The sequence below is a fragment of the Mesoplodon mirus genome (assembly GCF_964341445.2).
Source record: "Mesoplodon mirus genome assembly, chromosome: 10".
NCBI classification, from domain to species: Eukaryota; Metazoa; Chordata; class Mammalia; order Artiodactyla; family Ziphiidae; genus Mesoplodon; species Mesoplodon mirus.
Genome location: NC_138986.1, coordinates 25,340,401 through 25,361,568, shown reverse-complemented (window position 1 = coordinate 25,361,568; position 21,168 = coordinate 25,340,401). Strand labels below are relative to the sequence as shown.

At 41.6% G+C, this 21,168-nt stretch overlaps 1 protein-coding gene across 3 annotated transcripts in view; it reads right to left on the bottom strand.

Annotated features, from left to right (window-relative positions):
• Positions 1-21,168, bottom strand: part of NHSL1 (NHS like 1) — a 249,052-nt gene that overhangs the window by 162,389 nt on the left and 65,495 nt on the right. The gene's annotated exons all lie outside the window — the stretch shown is intronic.

Genomic DNA, 21,168 nt, shown 5'->3' with positions numbered 1-21,168 from the left:
AATTGTTTTGAATTCCGGTATATAGTTTTTCAAAACAAATTCTATACAACATGAATAGTTTTATGGTAACCTGTACTATATGAGAGAGATTTGGAATTCCTTATAAGAAGTCTTCTTCTTTCCCCCCTTGTAAATATACACAGAAATAGTGGTGCTAATGAAATTAGAATTGGCTTATCTAACCAAGTGTGTAACCCAGATACCCTCGAAACCTCCAGTTTCTCCTTGAGTGCTCGAGATACCCTGAGCTTATCAAATGACAGATGTGCAGTTTGGTCCAATCTGATCTCAAGGCAAGGTCTCAGGTTGGCTTAGGTTAGTACCTACAGAAGGGCTAGAAAGTAACTTTCCAATGTCACCTACATGTCTTTCCTATTGATTGGTGTTGAAAGAATTCAGAATATAATGCTCTGGATACCCAGATGAAGAATGTAGCAAATTTAAAATGAAGCAATACAGAGGTGTTCTGATGTTCTCTCACTGCCTTCTTTCAACTTGATTTAACATTGCCTACTGCAAAAATTAAGTGTTTATTAGCACTATAAACGGTCATTAAACTCTAGGTTGCTGAGTGACAAAAACCTAAGAACTTTCTTTCCAAATGTTTTTAAACTTTAACTTTCATTTTTTTAATCAAAAGAGAACATTGCTAAGCAAAATCAAGTGCAATCCATGCTTCCTTGGGTTCAGACCATTTGTCTCATTATATTACAGTAAGTTTAAATGGAAAAATAATTTTTGGCACTTTTTAACAATCCAGAATTTTACTTGAGATTTTCTTAAAGTTTTTTTTTAGTAAACAGAAAATTCAGACACGTAGATATTAATATCCTCATTATAATTTATATGTTTGGCAATTAGAGGGATCAAAGGCTTTAATCTGTGAGGGGGAAAATTTGTTTTACAATAATCCAAACCTCCAATATTTCAAAATGTTCTTTAGAAAAATTCATCCCACAAAAATGGCCACTTCATTCTGTAACATGATACGTCTGCATGTATCATCATGTGTCAGAATATACTATCTACTTGGAAAGAGCTGCCTCCACTTCGAAATCATTTGTTCCCCATCTGAGAGCATTTTTTCATGATGATTATGAAAGCACTGAATTCAACAGAAGACAAAGGATCCTATTCCAATATTATGTGCCTTCATTTACCTTTTGAGAGATTAAATGTACAGGATAGAATCTGGATTAACTGGGAAGGAATGACTATAAAATCTGGTTCCACTATAAATCTAAATCACTTGTCCTGGAACTTTGATCTCAAGTAAACCTCACCAGGATTGTTGGATATTTTTGATTACACTCCTTGGCCTGATTTTAACTCTTTCATTCCAACATAGCAAGCACATCCACTGTTGCCTTAAAAGTCTTCTAAGTTATATTTTCCAGTTTTCTGTATACCCAAACTCAAGCTAAACCAACACCTACGTCATTAAGGAAATGTCAAACCTTCTCGGTAATCTATTGGAAAACCCTTTAACCTTTTGTTATGCATTCAGTTTCATCCTTGGACATGTGCTGCTATTGCCTAACTGCACCTGTCACGCAGAAAATGCGTGTCAGAGGAATACTGTTTTGTTTTTTTTTTAAGTCCTCTTTGGTAAAGCTCAAATAATGACTAATACTGACCATAGGAGTTTTTCCTAAATCAGGCAATAGCACTACAAAAACTCAGGGATTCATTTATTTTAATGACAAAAGCCAAAGCTAAGATTAAAGAGGAAGGAAATGTATATGCTTTACCTTCCTCCTAAGGTGACCTATCAGATTAAAAGCCGCTACAGCATAATAAGTGTATCATTACTCCTTCAGACTACAATGAGACTGCACCACGTAGATAGTGAAAAACGACAGAAGTCAGCTGGAGTTAAGATGCGAAGGTGAGACAGGTTTATTTTTAAAAACTTGTGATTTTGAAATCATTTTCAATTTACACGAAGGTACAAAGAAATGTACAGGGAAGTCCCATGCACCCCCTCCCAAAATTAGTGTCTTACATAACTACAGTACAATATCAAAACCAGGAAATAGACAATGGTACAATCCATACATCTTATATTTCACCTGTTATATATGGACTCATTGTTTGTATGTGTGTAGTTCTATGAAATTGTACCACATGTTACTTTGTTTTTTTTCAATTTTTGAATTTTATTTTATTGATTTTTTTATACAGCAGGTTCTTATTAGTCATCAATTTTATACACATCCGTGTATACATGTCAATCCTAATCGCGCAATTCACCACACCACCATTCCCATCCCCCCGCCGCTTTCCCGCCTTGGTGTCCATATGTTTGTTCTCTACATCTGTCTCAATTTCTGCCCTGCAAACCTGTACCATTTTTCTAGGTTCCACATATATGTGTTAATATATGATATTTGTTTTTCTCTTTCTGACTTACTTCACTCTGTACGACAGTCTCCAGATCCATCCACATCTCCACAAATGACCCAATTGCGTTCCGTTTTATGGCTGAGTAATGTTCCCTTGTATATATGTACCACATCTTCCTTATCCATTCATCTGTCGATGGGCATTTAGGTTGCTTCCATGACCTGGCTATTGTAAACAGTGCTGCAATGAACATTGGGGGGGGGTGTCTTTCTGAATTATGGTCTTCTCTGGGTATATGCCCAGTAGTGGCATTGCTGGGTCATATGGTAATTTTATTTTTAGTTCTTTAAGGAACCTCCATACTGTTCTCCATAGTGGCTGTATCAATTTACATTCCCACCAACAGTGCAAGAGGGTTCCCTTTTCTCCACACCCTCTCCAGCATTTACTGTTTGTAGATTTTCTGATGATGCCCATTCTAATCAGTGTGAGGTGATACCTCATTGTAGTTTTGATTTACATCTCTCTAATAATTAGTGATGTTGAGCAGCTTTTCATGTGCTTCTTGGCCATCTGTATGTCTTCTTTGGAGAAATGTCTATTTAGGTCTTCTGCCCAATTTTGGATTGGGTTGTTTGTTTTTTTTAATATTGAGCTGCTTGAGCTGTTTATATATTTTGGAGATTAATCCTTTGTCTGTTGATCTGTTTGCAAATATTTTCTCCCATTCTGAGGGTTGTCTTTTCATCTTGTTTATGGTTTCCTTTGCTGTGCAAAAGATTTTAAGTTTCATTAGGTCCCATTTGTTTATTTTTGTTTTTATTTCTATTACTCTAGGAGGGGGATCAAAAAAGATCTTGCTGTGATTTATGTCAAAGAGTGTTCTTCCTATGTTTTCCTCTAAGAGTTTTATACTGTCCGCTCTTCCATTTAGGTCTCTAATCCATTTGGAGTTTATTTTTTGTGTATGGTGTTAGGGAGTGTTCTAATTTCATTCTTTTACATGTAGCTGTCCAGTTTTCCCAGCACCACTTATTGAAGAGACTGTCTTTTCTCCATTGTATATCCTTGCCTCCTTTGTCATAGATTAGTTGACCATAGGTGCGTGGGTTTATCTCTGGGCTTTCTATCTTGTTCCATTGTTCTATATTTCTGTTTTTGTGCCAGTACCATATTGTCTTGATTACTGTAGCTTTATAGTATAGTCTGAAGTCAGGGAGTCTGATTCCTCCAGCTCCGTTTTTTCCCTCAAGACTGCTTTGGCTATTCGGGGTCTTTTGTGTCTCCATACAAATTTTAAGATTTTTTGTTCTAGTTCCGTAAAAAATGCCATTGGTAATTTGATAGGGATTGCACTGAATCTGGAGATTGCTTTGGGTAGTATAGTCATTTTCACAATATTGATTCTTCCAATCCAAGAACATGGTATATCTCTCTGTCTGTTGGTATCATCTTTCATTTCTTTCATCAGTGTCTTATAGTTTTCTGCATACAGGTCTTTTGTCTCCCTAGGTAGGTTTATTCCTAGGTATTTTATTCTTTTTTGTTGCAATGGTAAATGGGAGTGTTTCCTTAATTTCTCTTTCTGATTCTTCATTGTTGGTGTATAGGAATGCAAGAGATTTCTGTGCATTAATTTTGTATCCTGCAACTTTACCAAATTCATTGATTAGCTCTAGTAGTTTTCTGGTGGCACCTTTAGGATTCTCTATGTATAGTATCATGTCATCTGCAAACAGTGACAGTTTCACTTCTGCTTTTCCAATCTGTATTCTTTTATTTCTTTTTCTTCTCTGATTGCCATGGCTAGGACTTCCAAAACTATGCTGAATAATAGTGGCCTGAGTGGACATCCTTGTCTTGTTCCTGATCTTAGAGGAAATACTTTCAGTTTTTCACCATTGAGAATGATGTTGGCTGTGGGTTTGTCGTATATGGCCTTTATTATGTTGAGGTAGGTTCCCTCTATGCCCCCTTTCTGGAGAGATTTTATCATAAATGGGTGTTGAATTTTGTCAAAAGCTTTTTCTGCATCTATTGAGATCATCATATGGTTTTTCTCCTTCAATTTGTTAATATGGTTTAGCACATTGATTGATTTGCATATATTGAAGAATCCTTGCATCCCTGGGATAAATCCCACTTGATCATGGTGTATGATCCTTTTAATGTGTTGTCGGATTCTGTTTGCTAGTATTTTGTTGAAGATTTTTGCATCTACATTCATCAGTGATATTGGTCTGTAATTTTCTTTTTTTGTAGTATCTTTGTCTGGTTTTGGTATCAGGGTGATGGTGACCTCACAGAATGAGTTTGGGAGTGTTCCTTCTTCTGCAATTTTTGGGAAGAGTTTGAGCAGGATGGGTGTTAGCTCTTCTCTAAATGTTTGATAGAATTCACCTGTGAAGCCCTCTGGTCTTGGACTTTTGTTTGTTGGAAGATTTTTAATCACAGTTTCCATTTCATTACTCGTGATTGGTCTGTTCGTATTTCCTCTTTCTTCCTGGTTCATTCTTGGAAGGTTATACCTTCCTAAGAATCTGTCCATTTCTTCCAGGTTGTCCATTTTATTGGCATAGAGTTGCTTGTAGTAGTCTCTTAGGATGCTTTGTATTTCTGCAGTGTCTGTTGTAACTTTTCCTTTTTCGTTTCTCATTTTATTGATTTGAGTCCTCTCTCCCTTTTTCTTGATGAGTCTGGCTAATGGTTTACCAATTTTGTTTATCTTCTCAAAGAACCATCTTTTAGTTTTATTGATCTTTGCTATAGTTTTCTTAGTTTCTATTTCATTTATTTCTGCTCTGATCTTTATGATTTCTTTCCTTCTGCTAACTTTGGGTTTTATTTGTCCTTCTTTCTCTAGTTCCTTTAGGTGTAAGGTTAGATTATTTGAGATTTTTCTTGTTTCTTGAGGTAGGCTTGTATAGCTATAAAGTTCCCTCTTAGAACTGCTTTTGCTGCATCCTATAGGTTTTGGATCGTCGTGTTTTCATTGTCATTTGTCTCTAGGTATTTTTTGATTTCCTCTTTGATTTCTTCAGTGATCTCTTGGTTATTTAGTAACGTATTGTCTAGCCTCCATGTGTTTGTGTTTTTTACGTTTTTTTTCCCTGTAATTCATTTCTAATCTCATAGTGTTGTGGTCAGAAGAGATGCTTGATATGATTTCAATTTTCTTAAGTTTACTGAGGCTTGATGTGTGACCCAAGATGTGATCTATCCTGGAGAATGTTCCATGCACACTTGAGAAGAAAGTGTAATCTGCTGTTTTTGGATGGAATGTCCTATAAATATGAATTAAATCTATCTGGTCTATTGTGTCACTTAAAGCTTCTGTTTTCTTATTTATTTTCATTTTGGATGATCTGTCCATTGGTGTAAGTGAAATGTTAAAGTCCCCCACTATTACTGTGTTACTGTCGATTTCCTCTTTTAGAGCTGTTAGCAGTTGCCTTATGTATTGAGGTGCTCCTATGATGGGTGCATATATATTTATAAGTGTTATATCTTCTTCTTGGATTGATCCCTTGATCATTATGTAGTGTCTTTCCTTGTCTCTTGTAACATTCTTTATTTTAAAGTCTATTTTATCTGATATGAGTATTGCTACTCCAGCTTTCTTTTGATTTCCATTTGCATGGAATATGTTTTTCCATGCCCTCACTTTCAGTCTGCATGTGTCCCTAGGTCTGAAGTGGGTCTCTTGTAGACAGCATATATATGGGTCCCACATGCCACTTTGAAGAACCATCACCTCAGTCAATATTACATCACCACAGTGACTACACGTTTATAGCCACACCCATCCCATCCCTAACCCCTGACAACCACTAATCTGTTATCTATCTCTATAATTATGATATTTCATGAATGCTATACAAATGGAATCATGTAGTGTATTTCCTTTTGAGATTGCTTTTTTTTTTTCTTCACTCAGCATAATTTCCTTGAGGTTCATTCCTTTTTATTACTGAGTATTACACCATGGTATAGATGTATCACAGTTTGTTCATCCACTGAAGGACATTTGAGTATTTTCTAGTTTGGGGCTATTACAAATAAAGCTGCTATTAACATTCATGTATACGTTTTCATCTTTCTGGGATATATGCCTAAGAGTCCAACTGTTAGATCATATGGCAAGTCTATTTTTAATTTTAAATAGAAGTGCCAAATTATTTTCCAGAGTTTCTGTACCAGCAATGTAGGAATGATCCAGTTTCTACGTATCTTCACTAGCACTCGGCGTTATTTTTTCATTTTAGCCATTCTGAATGGTATGTAGTGACATCTCATTATAGTTTTAACTTGCTTTTCTCTAGTGATGACTAATGATTTTGGATATCTTTTCATATGCCTATTTGCCATCTGTAGCTCCCTTCTCAGTGAAATGTCTGTGTGTATATTTGCCTAGTCCTAGTCCTGAAGATTTTCTCCTATGTTTTTTCCCTAGACGTTCTGTAGTTTCATGTTTTACAGTTAAATCCATGATCCGTTTTGAGTTAATTTTTGTATGAGGTGTAAGCTTAGGTCAAGGTTTATTTTTTGCCTATAGATGTTCAGTTGCTCCAGCATCATTTATTAAGCATGTTTGTGTGGACCTATTTCTGAATTCTCTATTCTGTTCTACTGATCTATTGTCTACCTAACCCCAGTACCACAATGTCCTGATTACTATAGCTATACAGTAGACCTTAACATTAGGAAGAGTGATTGGTCCCATTTTATTTTTTATTTTCCAAAGTTGTTGTGGTTATTCTATGGCCTTTCCCTTTCCATATGAATTTTATTTTTTTAATTTATTTATTTTATTTATTTATTTTTGGCTGTGTTGGGTCTTCGTTGCTGTGCACGGCTTTCTCTAGTGGCTGTGAGGGGGGGCTACTCTTCAGTGCGGTGAGCGGGCTTCTAATTGCAGTGGCTTCTCTTGTTGCGGAACACGGGCTCTAGGCACAGGGGCTTCAGTAGTTGTAGCACACAGGCTCAGTAGTTGTGGCTCATGGGCTCTAGAGCACAGGCTCAGTAGTTGTGGTGCATGGCCTCAGTTGTTCCACAGCGTGTGGGATCTTCCCGGACCAGGGCTTGAACCCATGTCCCCTGCATTGGCAGGCAGATTCTTAACCACTGCACCACTGGGGAAGCCCCTATATGAATTTTAGAATAAGTCTGCCTATTTCTACCAAAAAAAATTACTGAGACTTTAATAAGAATTATATTAAATCCAAGATCAATTTGGAGGAGAACTGCCATCTTTAATATGGTGAATCCTCCAATCCATGAACATGGTATGTCTCTCTAAGTATTTAGGTTTTCTTTGATTTCTTTCAATAGCATTTTATAATTTTCAGCATACAGATCCTGTACATGTTTATTATTTCATTTTCTTCAGAGCAAATAAGGATATTACGTTTTAAATTTCTATTTCCGTAGAAATGCAAATGATTTTTGCATGTTAATAGAATTATTTTTAAATCTCTATTCGATCTAATTTTGGATCGTGTCCAACAAGTGGAGGCATTTATCATTTTCCATGGGTAACGCAGCAAAGAGAATCCACCTGGAACTGAATAAGGCAGGCTTTTTGTTCTTTTCATCATCAGTATGCATAATAGAATTATATCCTCATCATTAAGAATCCGTGTATTCAAGACACTGTTGTGCTGTTACAAACTAAAGCAGAATTCCTTCCTAGGCAGTTCATAAATTGACAATGGACACCATCATGGTTAAGCATGTGAGGAACCCACAGAGAAAGCTCTCCAAACAAACAGAGAAATTGCCAACATGAACAAAAAGTAATTCAGCTCACAACAGTATTTGCTGGCCTCAGTTTCCTTTTATGGGAAGAAGAAAGAGGCCTTCCACTCCCCAAATTAGCTACTTAAACAACTGGCCAAAATGTAACTATTTGTTTTAAGCTTTTAAAACGAAATAGTTTGCTGAGAGAAGAATAACATTTTATCCACTTCTAGGAGAAACCCCTTTGAGGATTTTGAGCATTTTAAAAACAAAACACCACTCAGTGCTCTAGCCCAGGGGCCCCCAACCCCAGGCTGTGGACCACTATAGGTCCCCGGCCTGTTAGGAAGCGGGCCACACAGCAGGAGGTGAGCGGCGGGCGAGCGAGTGACGCTTCATCCATTGCTCCCCATCGCTCACATTACCACCTGAACCATCGCCCCCAAGACCACCCCATCCGTGGAAAAACTGTCTTCCACGAAACCTACCCCTGGTGCCAAAAAGGTTGGGGACCACTGCTCTAGCCCTCAGGATTCTGAGATCAGTGTAAATATTTCCCATGCATTCCTGGAGAAGCACTATGAAGTTTGGTGGGACCTGCACAGTAGAACTAGTGCTCATGTGAGAAGATCTTCCACCAAAAAATTACTGGATACCTACTGTGTGCAGACGCCACACTAGGTGCTAAGGGACAAATGAGAATGGCCTCAGCCCTTGCCCTGAAGCAGCCCACAATCTAAAGACAGGAGGCTGACTTCAAAGATACCATTATAAATTCTTACAGGTATAACCAGACCTATTTTAGTTCCAAATTCCCATCTCTCCTTTTCAATCTCTCATTCTAAGAACATCTCACCCCTTTCAAACGTAAACACGTCATACACACTAAATGCTACCGAGAGGCATAGCTATAGTTGCAGGGCAATGTGGTTCACTACAAATTCCAAATCGATTTTAATTTTTCTTTTGAGAGAAAAATCACACACCTGTAGCAACCACATATAGATGAGAGAACTTGTAAAATACATTGTGAATTTTAAGCTTACCTGGAATTCATTTACAAGACCACACAGATTCTGAAAAGCAGAGACGTGTGGGCAAGTTGGCCACCTGGAATGAGGGGCACAAGTTTTCCAAAGATGACTGAGCAGGAGTTGACTGCGTTCAGGATTTTCCTATATATTGAAATTTCTTTTTGAAATCCATGCAAGAGAAGTGATCATCCTAAACAGCGGTCCTTAACCTTTGGAAATCTGATGAACACTAAGGATATTTTCTGCAGAAAGCACATAGACACACAAATGTTACCCCTGAAATCCATGGACCTCGGGTTAAGAATCCCAGCTCTATGGCACAGAAACACAGAAGGTGAGACCTTTCCGGCTAACCCCTTGCAGAAGGCCATATCTCCATTATTCTACACCTAGGATAACGCCTGGCACAAAGGCATTAAAAAAAAAGCCCTCCAGGGGCTCCCCTGGTGGCGCAGTGCTTGAGAGTCCGCCTGCCGATGCAGGGGATATGGGTTCGTGCCCCGGTTCCGGGAGGATCCCACATGCCGCGGAGCGGCTGGGCCCGTGAGCCATGGCCGCTGAGCCTGTGCGTCCGGAGCCTGTGCTCCGCAATGGGAGAGGCCACAGCCGTGAGAGGCCCGCGTACCGAAAAAAAAAAAAGCCCTCCATTACCAGAAGCAGAAACTGATTGGCACAGCGCTGTTAAACAGACAGCAGACCTAACTTGGATTTCACCACGTTTACCTTTTTATGTAAACAAATAAAAATATAAATGCTCACGTTCTCTCCTCAAAAGAGTTTGCCAGAACTAAAATACTGCAGCAGTCAAAAACAGAACAGATTTCTTTCAGCTGGAAGTATGTGATAAGGAACTACTGAGCAGAAAAGAAGACAAAGGTGTTAATTCTCTCAGTGCTGTACCAGCTCCGCCCACCCTGTCTCCCCACCATGACTTTATTATTTAATTTGAAGGGTATTTTAACACATTAGGCACAACCATAAAAGCAAAATTGTCATCAAAGTGAGGCATCATACAACCAAAATGACTTTGCTTCCAGAGAGTAGGCCCATCACCATCTTCATCTGACTAAGGTAAGTTTCTATACTGTTAAGGGTCTGTCCGCACAGCGGCCTCTCTGCTGAAGGAAGCTGCTTGCAAAGCTGGGAGGAAAAGGTCCAGGACCCTTGAACTGCCAGCAAGCAGGGCAAAAGTGCAGTAATACGGAATGGACATGAGTTCTGGAGTCAGAAGTTTGAGAGGTTTTACCACATCTTTCAATTCCTAATTGCATATTCTTGAACATCGCAATCTCTCTGAACTTCAGTTGTAAGTCAGCAGGAATTACTGTTCTGCTTCTTTTTTCTTGCTGTTTTTCGGCTTCTTAAATAAGGATTTTGTGAGCTCAAAATTAATAATAGAGGTGAAGGGACTTCACACGCAGGAAAGGGCTTTATGAATGCAAGTCTTCATTGCGTTCTCAAAGCCCTCTGCTGTGCCAGCCCCCTTCCCACGAATCACAGCCTACGCAGGCGGCTCCACTCCCTCCATCCAGCCTGGAGAGTACACCGTCTGCACCTCCTTCCTCTTCCTCCTCTTCCTTCCCTTCCCCCTTCCCCTCTTGCAACCAAAATACTTCATTCTCCACAAAGAAGGCACTATTACCACTGTCTCGTTCCCATCTACTACAGACTGTAATTAATTATCAATCATCATCACAAAATTTCAAAACAACAAAATGACACAAAGTCCCACAGTGTCCCTCACGATGGATGTTTTAGATGTCCATTTGTTTAACAAGCCTACAGCGTCATCTACTGATTCGGCATATTGCCTGTATCACTCCAGGTCACTTCTCTAGGCTAGGACCAAATCTCCTCTGTATGCCAGCCACACAAGGTCCTCCACGATAAAAGGACCCCCACCCATCATAGGCCTCTTGCCACCAGCCGCCTAGCATCGTGTCCCCAATGCCTATATTCCCTAGCACACACCATGCTGTGTTCTGTGACTCACGATGCCCCTGCTCACCTATTAACTAAGATAGGACCTTCTCAAAGAGGAGACACCCCGGAGCTGGATAAAAATCTCTCCAGTGCTACCGTATTCCCTGTGCACCAGCCTGAATGCTCCATCCTGCTTAGTAATTATTTCCTTTTCTTTCTCTCTCTCTTCCATCTCATTAAGAAGAACAGTACCTTATTAAACTTTGTATCTCCACAAACTAGCACCGTGCCTCTCAGTCAGTACTCAGGCAATAAATTCATCCATTCACTGAATGCAAGTCACGGTGCTAACACTGTAAACAGAGAGATGAGTCAGCCATGTGTCTTACACATTTCTGACATCACTGCAGTGCACATCACTTCTAAATATACCATCATCTGATAAACCAACCAAAAGACAAAGAATGTGGTCACAGAGATGAGCCCTGAAACAGATGAGAAGACAAAAACCCTTCATCTGGCCCGTAAGCAAAAAAGCTCTTGTAGCAAATACGAGTTTCAATTTACACAGGACACCTTAAAATTGTGCAAATTTCTTTGAAGTTGAGTTGGAAGTGAGGTGGAATGTAATCAGATTTACAATTTTGATGCTCTGATTCTTGCTTCAGTGTGCGAAAGCTTGGGGGAACTCAAGAAAAGCAAGTTGCTTTGCATAGAATAAAAGCGGCGACGAATGCCTCATAAACGTGAGGACCGTCAGTGGTCATAACGGGAACCACAGAGTGGAGTTCCTTGTCTGCCTCCCTCCGTCCTCTCGGGCTTTAAAGTTAAATGCTGAGGTCTGTTTCAAAAGGACAACTACTCAGAGGGCACACAGTCAGGAGACCAAATGGATGCTCTGTAATGTCTTTAAACTCATACCTACTAGGAAATCAAATTAAAAAGTCCCACGATCTAGGCTCCAGTGGTCGGTGACTGTGAGAGGAGGCCGTATGCCTCTCCGGGACCTCAGCGGCACGGCTCCCTTTGAGGTCCTCTCGGGAGACGCAGTGGTGCTTCCCGAGCATCCTAAGAGCGGAGCTGTTGCCCCCCCAGTTCAGCACCCCCATGCTGACCTTCGACCCTGCCAGCCTCACTCACTGTCCAGCCACAGGGCGAAGCAGGGAAATCTGTTCTACAAGAGTGAGCCGCAACAAAAGAATTCTAGACCAAGACACTGCTTTGTCCGAGCATAGTTTAGTTCACAGGAGCAGAAATCGTATTAGAGGAAGGCTTTAGTTTGTTTGAAAGGCGCTAACATGTCTGTCTGTCAGAAAATCATGGAAACGACTCTGAATGACATGTTTTTCATACCGAGTAATTTCTGAAATAAAGGAGGTCAGTTTTCAACAACAAAAGGGTCTCAAGATTTTTCAATCTGAGCACCAATAATCCAAACACAAAAACTATAATGCACACATGCAACAGAATTTTAACAGTTGGTCTTTAAAAAAAAAAAAAATTAGCTCATTTTCAGGCTCCACATGCATGAGTCAACTAAACTGTTAAGAAGACAGTTGAAAATTTTATACACGTTTCAATGCAGTATGTATCCAAGAATTCCCGCTTTCTCTATAACACAGGCGTGTTACAACGTGATAGGTCTGTAGCCCAAACTCATTTCTTGAGCCTGTTAGGTTTGATAAGACTTGTTTCCTGCACTGGAACTTCTGTATCTACTAACTTTCCATATTATTTCAGTTAACGTTCCATAAAGAAAATTCCTGATCCATTACTAAGGACGAGAAACTGAAGTAACTACTTGGAACAAGGATGATTTGGCAAAAAAATAAAGCAGAGGGGTCTCCTTCAACTGCCACTATGAACAAAGCTCTACAATTTATTTGACAAATAACTGTGCTAGTTACATCATAATATACCAATAAATTCAGTGTAAGATTGAGACTATCCCTTCCTTCTGGGGGATTAGGAAAAAACCTTAAACGCAGGCAAGATATTTACATGAGAGGAACATTTCGCTCATACCCACTGTATTACGCATCTACTCTGTTAGAGACTGGAAGATGCTGGGCATGTAAAGAGACACAGTGGTTTTCAGGATACTCATGAGCCCATGAAACTGTATGCAAACTGACATGCATATATGCCATTTTCTCTAGGGAGAATAAAGCTTATCCAAAGAGTGCACACTCCCTAAAAGACGAAGAATTGTTGATACAGACAATACATGCTGGAGAGTTCCCAGGAAATGTTACTTTCAAATAAAGTGACCAAGAACAGTGGATTTTCCAGAGGCCTCAAAGGGGGCAGAGTTTCACAGGCGAAAGCTAATAGAAATGCTGCACTGAATGAAGGGAGAAAGAGCGGGGGACCAAAACTGTGGCAGAACATCAGCCAGGAAAAAGGCAGGACACAGTAGAGGCTGCTCAAGCAAGCTGGAAACACATCACTGAGGGGGACACGCGATCCAAGAATCAGACTGCCTGGGCTCAAGTCCCACTACTGCTGCTGAGCGTGACCTTGACCAAGTTTTTTAACTTGGGTTTCCTCTATACAGTGGTGATATCGACATCATCTACCTCAGATGTAGTTATGAGGATTAAATGAGATAATGAATGCAAAGTGCTGAGCACAGCCTGTGGCCCCCAGCAACGCTCTACAGCTATCACTGGAATGATGACGACCATTACTGCTATCTCACCACTGCAACGTCCCCCAGGAACGTCCACTGAAGGGAGAGAGGCGCTCAAGTGCAGGGTGCATCGTAGGTCCCGGGCGTCACGCGCTTCTCCCTTATATCTGACCTGAGGATTCAGCAGGACACTCTCAGCTTTCTTCCCCTTATGACCCCCACCTGCTTCAACAAGAGAGGGGCTGGCTGTTTGCCCCGACAGGCCTCTACCAACGTCTCCTCCCAAAGGGCCCCAAACAAAGTTTTGAGCCAACTAAGACTTGAGAAGAAAGACAAGTTAGGTATGGAGGCTACATTGGCTAGACATTCAATAGCAAATACTAGAAACACAACTTAAAAGACATCAGCAAAAAGTGACACGTCCAGGGACAGATAGTTCAAAAGACGTGATCACAAAACTCTCCTCTCAGCTCAACTTTCTTCTGGGTTCATTCCATCCTGTCTCTTGATGGCCCCAGCCTAAGACCCATGGCTGATTATCACTGGCTCAGGGAGCCCAAGATGATAACTCTTTCCAAGCTGGGGGCGAGTGCCCACACTTAACTCAGCTGCCCCCAAAGTCACAAAAACCAAGAATGGGGTAGGAGGTCTCCCAAAAGAAAATAAAGATGTTATTTACAGAAAACGTAGGGAATGTATGCTAGAAAGGCACAAATAACACATATCTGCCAAAGGAACACATGACCAGATTCATGCCTTTAAGGAAGCACAGTGATTCTTGGCATGATATTCTCATCTGCTTATTTGAATGTGTTAGAAATGTTTTGGCTAAAAGTGGCGGAAGAAAAAAAAAAAAAAACCAACCCAAAATGTCTCAAGAAAAAGATCTGTTATACGGCTGCAAAGATTGCATTAGGAGATAAATCATGAAAATTGTTTCCCCCATGCCTAATATCCGACTCTGGTTAGCTTTGGGGGTGAAGACAGCCATGTGCCCCCGTGCTGGGCATGAGGTGAAAGAGCCAGTCTGCTGAGAGGCGTCTGCTCTCTGCTAAATGGGAGTTCCTTCCCCCTAGAGTTGAGAAGCCAGGAAGTAACAAGCATAAAGGGGAAAAGTCAGTATATGGAAAGTAGATAAACCTGAGTGGGGATAACATCACTGGGAAGCTAAGCCAAGAAAAATGAGAAATATAAATCCCTATTTAAGCCACTTCATTTAAATTTCTGTTACTTGCAGCTGAGAGCAATCCTAGCTGATCTGGCAGACCAAGGACCCAATTTCTTTCCACCTTCCCTTAACATGTTGTTCTTATCAAAAGATGGAGACAGGGCTTCCCTGGTGGCGCAGTGGTTGAGAGTCCGCCTGCCGATGCAGGGGACACGGGTTCATGCCCCGGTCCGGGAAGATCCCACATGCCGCGGAGCGGCTGGGCCCGTGAGCCATGGCCGCTGAGCCTGCGCGTCCGGAGCCTGTGCTCCGCAGTGGGAGGGGCCGCAGCAGTGAGGGGCCCGCGTACCGCAAAAAAAAAAAAAAAAAAAACAAACAAAAGACGGAGACAACTGCTGTAGGTGTCACAGTGAGAAATATACACGCCGAATAAGAAGAAATTCTTCCCAGAATTCCTTCAGCAGGTGTCTTGCCATATCTCGTGGGCCAGAACTACAATATATGTTTATACCTCAACTCAAGTGGCAAGGAAAATGGCATTTCAATGATTTACTCCTGAAATGGGGTCACTTTCTGAAGAAAAAAATAAGAGGTTCTGCTAATAAAACTATAGCGTGGAGGGATGCTTGGTAGGCAACTCACAATGCCAATTAAACATAGCAGTTAATAGGGACTTCCCTGGTGGTCCAGTGGTAAAGAACCTGCCTTACAATGCAGGGGATGCAGGTTCGATCCCTGGTCAGAGGACTAAGACCCCACATGCCGTGGGGCAACTAAGCCTGCACGCCTCAACTACTGAGCTCACACGCCTCAACTAGAGAGCCTGCGTGACACAAACTACAGAGCCCACGCGCTCTGGAGCCCGTGTGCCACAGTTAGAGAAAACCCACATGCCACAACTAGAGAGAAGCCCGTGCGCCACAACTAAGACCCGACAAAGCCAAAAAATTGTTTTAATAAATAAATAATAATTTTTAAAAAACACAGCAATCAACAGACAGCACCTTAATCATGCTTTTCATACATACATACTTCACTAAAAGAGAGTTAGCGTGACAATTTCTCGGTGTACTTTTACTGCTTCAGTGGGATAAAAGTGCTTTAATATTTACCATCACTTCAAATTAAAAGCTTATTAAATACATATGAGTACTAAGTGTAGCCCCAGAACACATATAAAAATGTATACAAAAGCTAACCATTAAAGGCTGTTTAAAAACACAGAAAAGAAATGCCATATAAAAAGTATGTTGAAACTCTCATATACTGCTGCTGGGAAGGTACATTAGTACAGCCCTTTCAGAAGGCAATTTGGAAGTATCTATTAAAATTTTAAATGCCACATACGCTATGCCTCAAATATTTTACTTCTCAGTATTCTATCCTGGAGAAACACTCACACCTGTGCACAGGAAGACAAATACAAGAACTGCACCATAGTCTGTGATACCCAAAAAACAAAGCCATAAACCAAAACATTGGCAACAACCTACATGACCAACCACAGGGGAAAGACTAAAACTATGGTGTAACTATAATACAGAATACTGTGCAGCAATGAATAGAATGAGACAAGTATAAATGTGCCTATGTGTAATGATCTTCAAGATGTGTTGTTCTGATCATCAAATTTACTAGGAGACTAGAACTTAATTATTCCAACCACTATAAAAGAAATGATAATTATGTCATGCACTACAGGTTGCTAATTATCATTAAAGTGGCAATGATATTACAATATATATAAATGTATCAAATTAACATGTACACCTTAAATTTACACGATGTTCTATGTCAAATATATTTCAATTAAAAAAGGGTATATTCTGTTAACAGCAGAAAGATGTATAATGCAAATTATAATACTATATGCAATTTTAAGGATAACTTCTGTAAGTAAATATAAATGCATAGAAAAGAAGTCTGGAAAGATATATGACAGAGTGAAAACACTGGTTACCTCTGAGGAGGGGACTAGGAAAAGTGGTCAAGGAGAACTGTAATGTTTGAACGTTTTACTATGAGAACGTTTCCATATACAAAAAACATATAATTGAATTGAAACACTAGTCTTTCAACCATCTTCCTTTTTAACTAACACAGTAGCATCCACCCTTTACTTGTGGACTTTAAATATATCTTCCCTGTACTAAATGAGCTGGTTTATGGAATTTACACAGCATTAAACAAATTAAATATACACTTTTAAAAAATTAACTTCCCTTGCTGAGCCACTGCATTTATAAACCACTTGACAGAAGGGAAAAAACCCTCATTTTTAAAGGAGAGGGCACTGGAGATACCACCTTGAGTTTCAGCCAGACTAAGGAGCGTTTGTGCCTTCATAAGGAGCTGTCCGTAATTGTGTTTGCATTGGCTCTCTAAAGAGAGCTAATGGAACTAGAAGTAGATTTAAAGCAAATCCTGAGAAACACCACACCAGGTCCTTTTTTTTCTACTGGAAAGTTTACCGATTCTGGAGGGAAAGTGAGACTGCTGCAAACAGGTATAGAAAGCTGCTTAAATATTGGCTGGTATTGTGCTTTTAACAAAATGCAGGCCAAAATATTGGCTATTAATAAAACAGCCTATAATGAAGCCCGAGCCTGGGTTTTAAGTAGTTGTTCCCATGCTGACAAGTCTTTCATTATTTCTGATTGAGGTGGAGTTTTAGACGATGACATCTGGCCTCTTGCCCTTCCCCAAATTCAGAACCACTAATGGATGTGTGCTGTGAGCAAGTCACTTCGGTGATGGCCACCGCAGAGGGGAAACGCCATGACGGGGTCCAGGAGCCTGAGCCAAGATTTCCCCTGCTGACCATCCAGGCAGAGGCTCTTTTTCCATTTCATCAACACTCACCATAGGAATGGAATGTCAATAAAACCGAGGAAGTATGTAGGCCAAAGAATTCGATTAGAGGAGGAAAAAATACAGCAAGCAGGGAGCTGGACACTGGGAAATTCCCCCAAGGCCTGCTAACGGGCATGCTCCCCACCCCTTGGGGATGACCGGGCTGCCCTGCATACTGTCCTCAGGGCTGGTGAGGCCACCAGGATGCCACTGCCTCCATGGGTGCTCCCCAAAGCACCCTGGAGTTTGTGGGCAACAGAATAGAGGGAAAATGTCTAAAAAGGACATTGAAGTCCCTGGAAAGTGACAGGGGAGGGGAGGTGGGCAAGGCTGGGAAAGCAGGAGAAAGATGGGAATGGGTTGGTGCTAGGCTCACAGCTACTCTGGGATGGCCAGGAAATGGATGTTTCACTCTAGAAATCACTCTCTAGAAGGTCTGCATCTTTCCATAATTTCTAATCAGCACCCTGAAACCTCTTTCCTCCAAGGTTCTCCATCTCCAGGGACATCCACTTTCAAGGACCCTTTCTACAGTAATATGGAGTGTGGTGCCAGACACTGCTGGTTCGCCTACCCAATATCCATTTCCTACTTCTTCCTTCCTACCAGTACCAACCTTGATACTGTTGAGGATGATAATGTGACTAATTAAACAGCTACACTTTCTTTCTTCCCTCATAGATAAGGCTATGTGCTACCATTTTGGCCAACAGAATATAAGTGGAAATTGATGGATGGAGCTTCTGGGAAATCTCATTATAAGATGAGGCAATTCAGCTGGTGCTCACCCTTTGCCCTTCCTCTTCTTCCTGCTTGGAACCTAAGACAGATGCTGGAGATGAGGCAGCCATGTTATGACTACGAGGTGACAGACCCAATAAGGATAGCAGAGTGGAAACAATGGAGTATGATGATAGCCTCGTGACACCACCATATCATCCCCCTGGGATACCTGCTTCTGAACTTCTCACTACAGAGGAAAGCAAACATCCACATGGATTAACCGCCACTGTTTGGGACGTAGCTGAATGATGACAAATGAAGCAAGTGCTTGCTATAGAGCAGGAATTGTTCTGAAGTGAGCCACTCACTGAATCCTCTCAATAGCCCTACGAAGTAGCTACTATGCACAGCACCATTTTCAGCTGAGGAAACTGAGACACAGCAAATTTAAATAACATACCGTAGGATCACAAAGCTAGGAAACAGCAGAGCTGGGATCTGAGTTCAGACAGAATAGCTCCAGGGCTCTGTTCCGGAAAGAGCAAGAAAGCCCGTGCCTCCCCAGGTCTCAGCCTCCAGTGTTACGGAAACCTCGGGCTCACAGGCTGCTGCAGGTGTCAGCCGGGTCGGTGCCATCCTTCCACACCTTCTCCACACAGGAGAGCCTTCCAGCCCAAGCTGCCCTCCAGGCAGCAACCAGACAAAAACTGTGTTGTTGTGTGGCTCATAGTCCTCTTACTGTAATGTTTAAAATGATGCCTTTTAGTCCCTGCTTGTCAATACAGCTATCTTGTTGGTGAAAATGATGATTCTATTCATAGACATATTCCCAATCTTCTTTAGCTACAAAAAGACATTCACGTTTTATATGAATAGAGGTGCCTAGTTTAAGAAACCACGCTTTGAAATGGAAATAACCCAAGCAAGCAAGACAGGTAACTAAGTAAATGAAGAAATAAAGATTTAAGAATAATAGGAGGAGGGAGGAGGAACATGCAAATTCAAAGCAATGCCCACTGACTTAAAGAGTGATACCCGGGCTTCCCTGGTGGCGCAGTGGTTGAGAGACCACCTGCCGATGCAGGGGACACGGGTTCGTGCCCCGGTCTGGGAAGATCCCACATGCCGCGGAGCGGCTGGGCCCGTGAGCCATGGCCGCTGAGCCTGCGCGTCCGGAGCCTGTGCTCCACAACAGGAGAGGCCACAGCAGTGAGAGGCCCATGTACCGCCAAAAAAAAAAAAAAAAAAAAGAGTGATGCCCAAGTTTATGCCAATACCTATGACTCCTGGTTATGGCTCTACTGACATGGAAGCAGAGTTAGTACTCTATTTCAAAATATCTGCTCTAATCAAATTTCCCAAAGCCCCAGAAATAATAAAGTCTGATTTGCTATTTTTTGAAGCAAAGCAAATAAATTCACACACAAGTTTTATTTGTTGTTGATGTTATTTCTGAAATACATGCTGAAGGGACCACGAGCGGACTCTGCATAGCAGCACAGCTATGTTACAATGGGACAATTGCTACCTAAGGTCAAAAAATTGCAAGTTTGACCTTATAAACACCAGGTACTTAGCTCCAACATTGCACTTCTTGAACACCAAGATACTAGTCAATGAATAACAGTGAATTCAAGGAGAACTGTTCACTCCGCTGAGTAGCAAAACTTACAGCAGGAGCAGGACAGGCCAGTTCTTGCTGTTTACAACTCTAGTGAGAGAGCCTGCGGCTGGGAGGGAGGGATAGAGGGAGAAAGAAAGGGAGGGAGAGACAGAGAGAGGGAGAGAGCAGGCAGAAGAGAGGAGAAAGCTCCTTCAGTGCTCCTTGCCACTGCAAGTATTTGAGTCAATGTTTAGCAAGGGCAGGGGCTCCCTGCAAGTCAGGATAAACCAGACCACACAGGGCTCCCTCAACAACCTGAAACTGAGGGGAGAGGCACAGAACAGGTCTTGCTAGATCTCTGGAATTTGTGAAACCAGTTTACATTCCCCTCTCCTCCTACCAAGACTATAGCAATGGGAGGAAGTGCTCCAGGAAAACTGCCTTGTCAGCTAGAACCAGGTCAAAGAAACAGCGAACTCCAGCCACAGAAGTTGCCATTCTTAGGGTTGATCCAGTCTGGGCAGCAGAGGTGTATCTCTCCATCACTCCTCAAGCCAGAAGCCAAAGGGAAGCAGTCCTCTGAGCTCCCTGGGAGGGTCAGAGCCGGACCAGGAAGCATTAGCACTGCCCTCATGGGGGCAACAGGGATGCAGAAGCGACCTAGGTGATGCAGTGCTGCTCTTGGTAAGGTTACCGTTCATCTGGGAAGATAAACTACCTCCCTCACATAAAGCAAGAAGCAAATCAAAAGAGACTGTAACTAAGTGCAAACGTGGGAAGGGCAACTCAAATACTACAGTAACTCAGGGGAGAGGAGGGAGACTAGAGGCTGCAGAGGAAGGAGGCGGTGACCACAGGGCCACGGTGAGTCTTATACATAATGGAAAATGTTGGCTAATCAGAGCAGGAAAGGAGATCTTTTCTGGCTGTGGGAAGACGCACATGTAACATGTATACGAAGTCAGGTCGGTGTCCTGGCTTGTTGCAAGAAGAATTTCACAGGAAACAGATAAACTCACCCACCCCCCACCCCGCACTGCAATGAAATCCATTTACCTCCCAGACTCACTGGAAAGGTTAATCAGTCAACTGCCTCCCCCTCTTTTTTTCTCTCTTTCTCCCACCTCCTCCCATCCACGAGCCACCC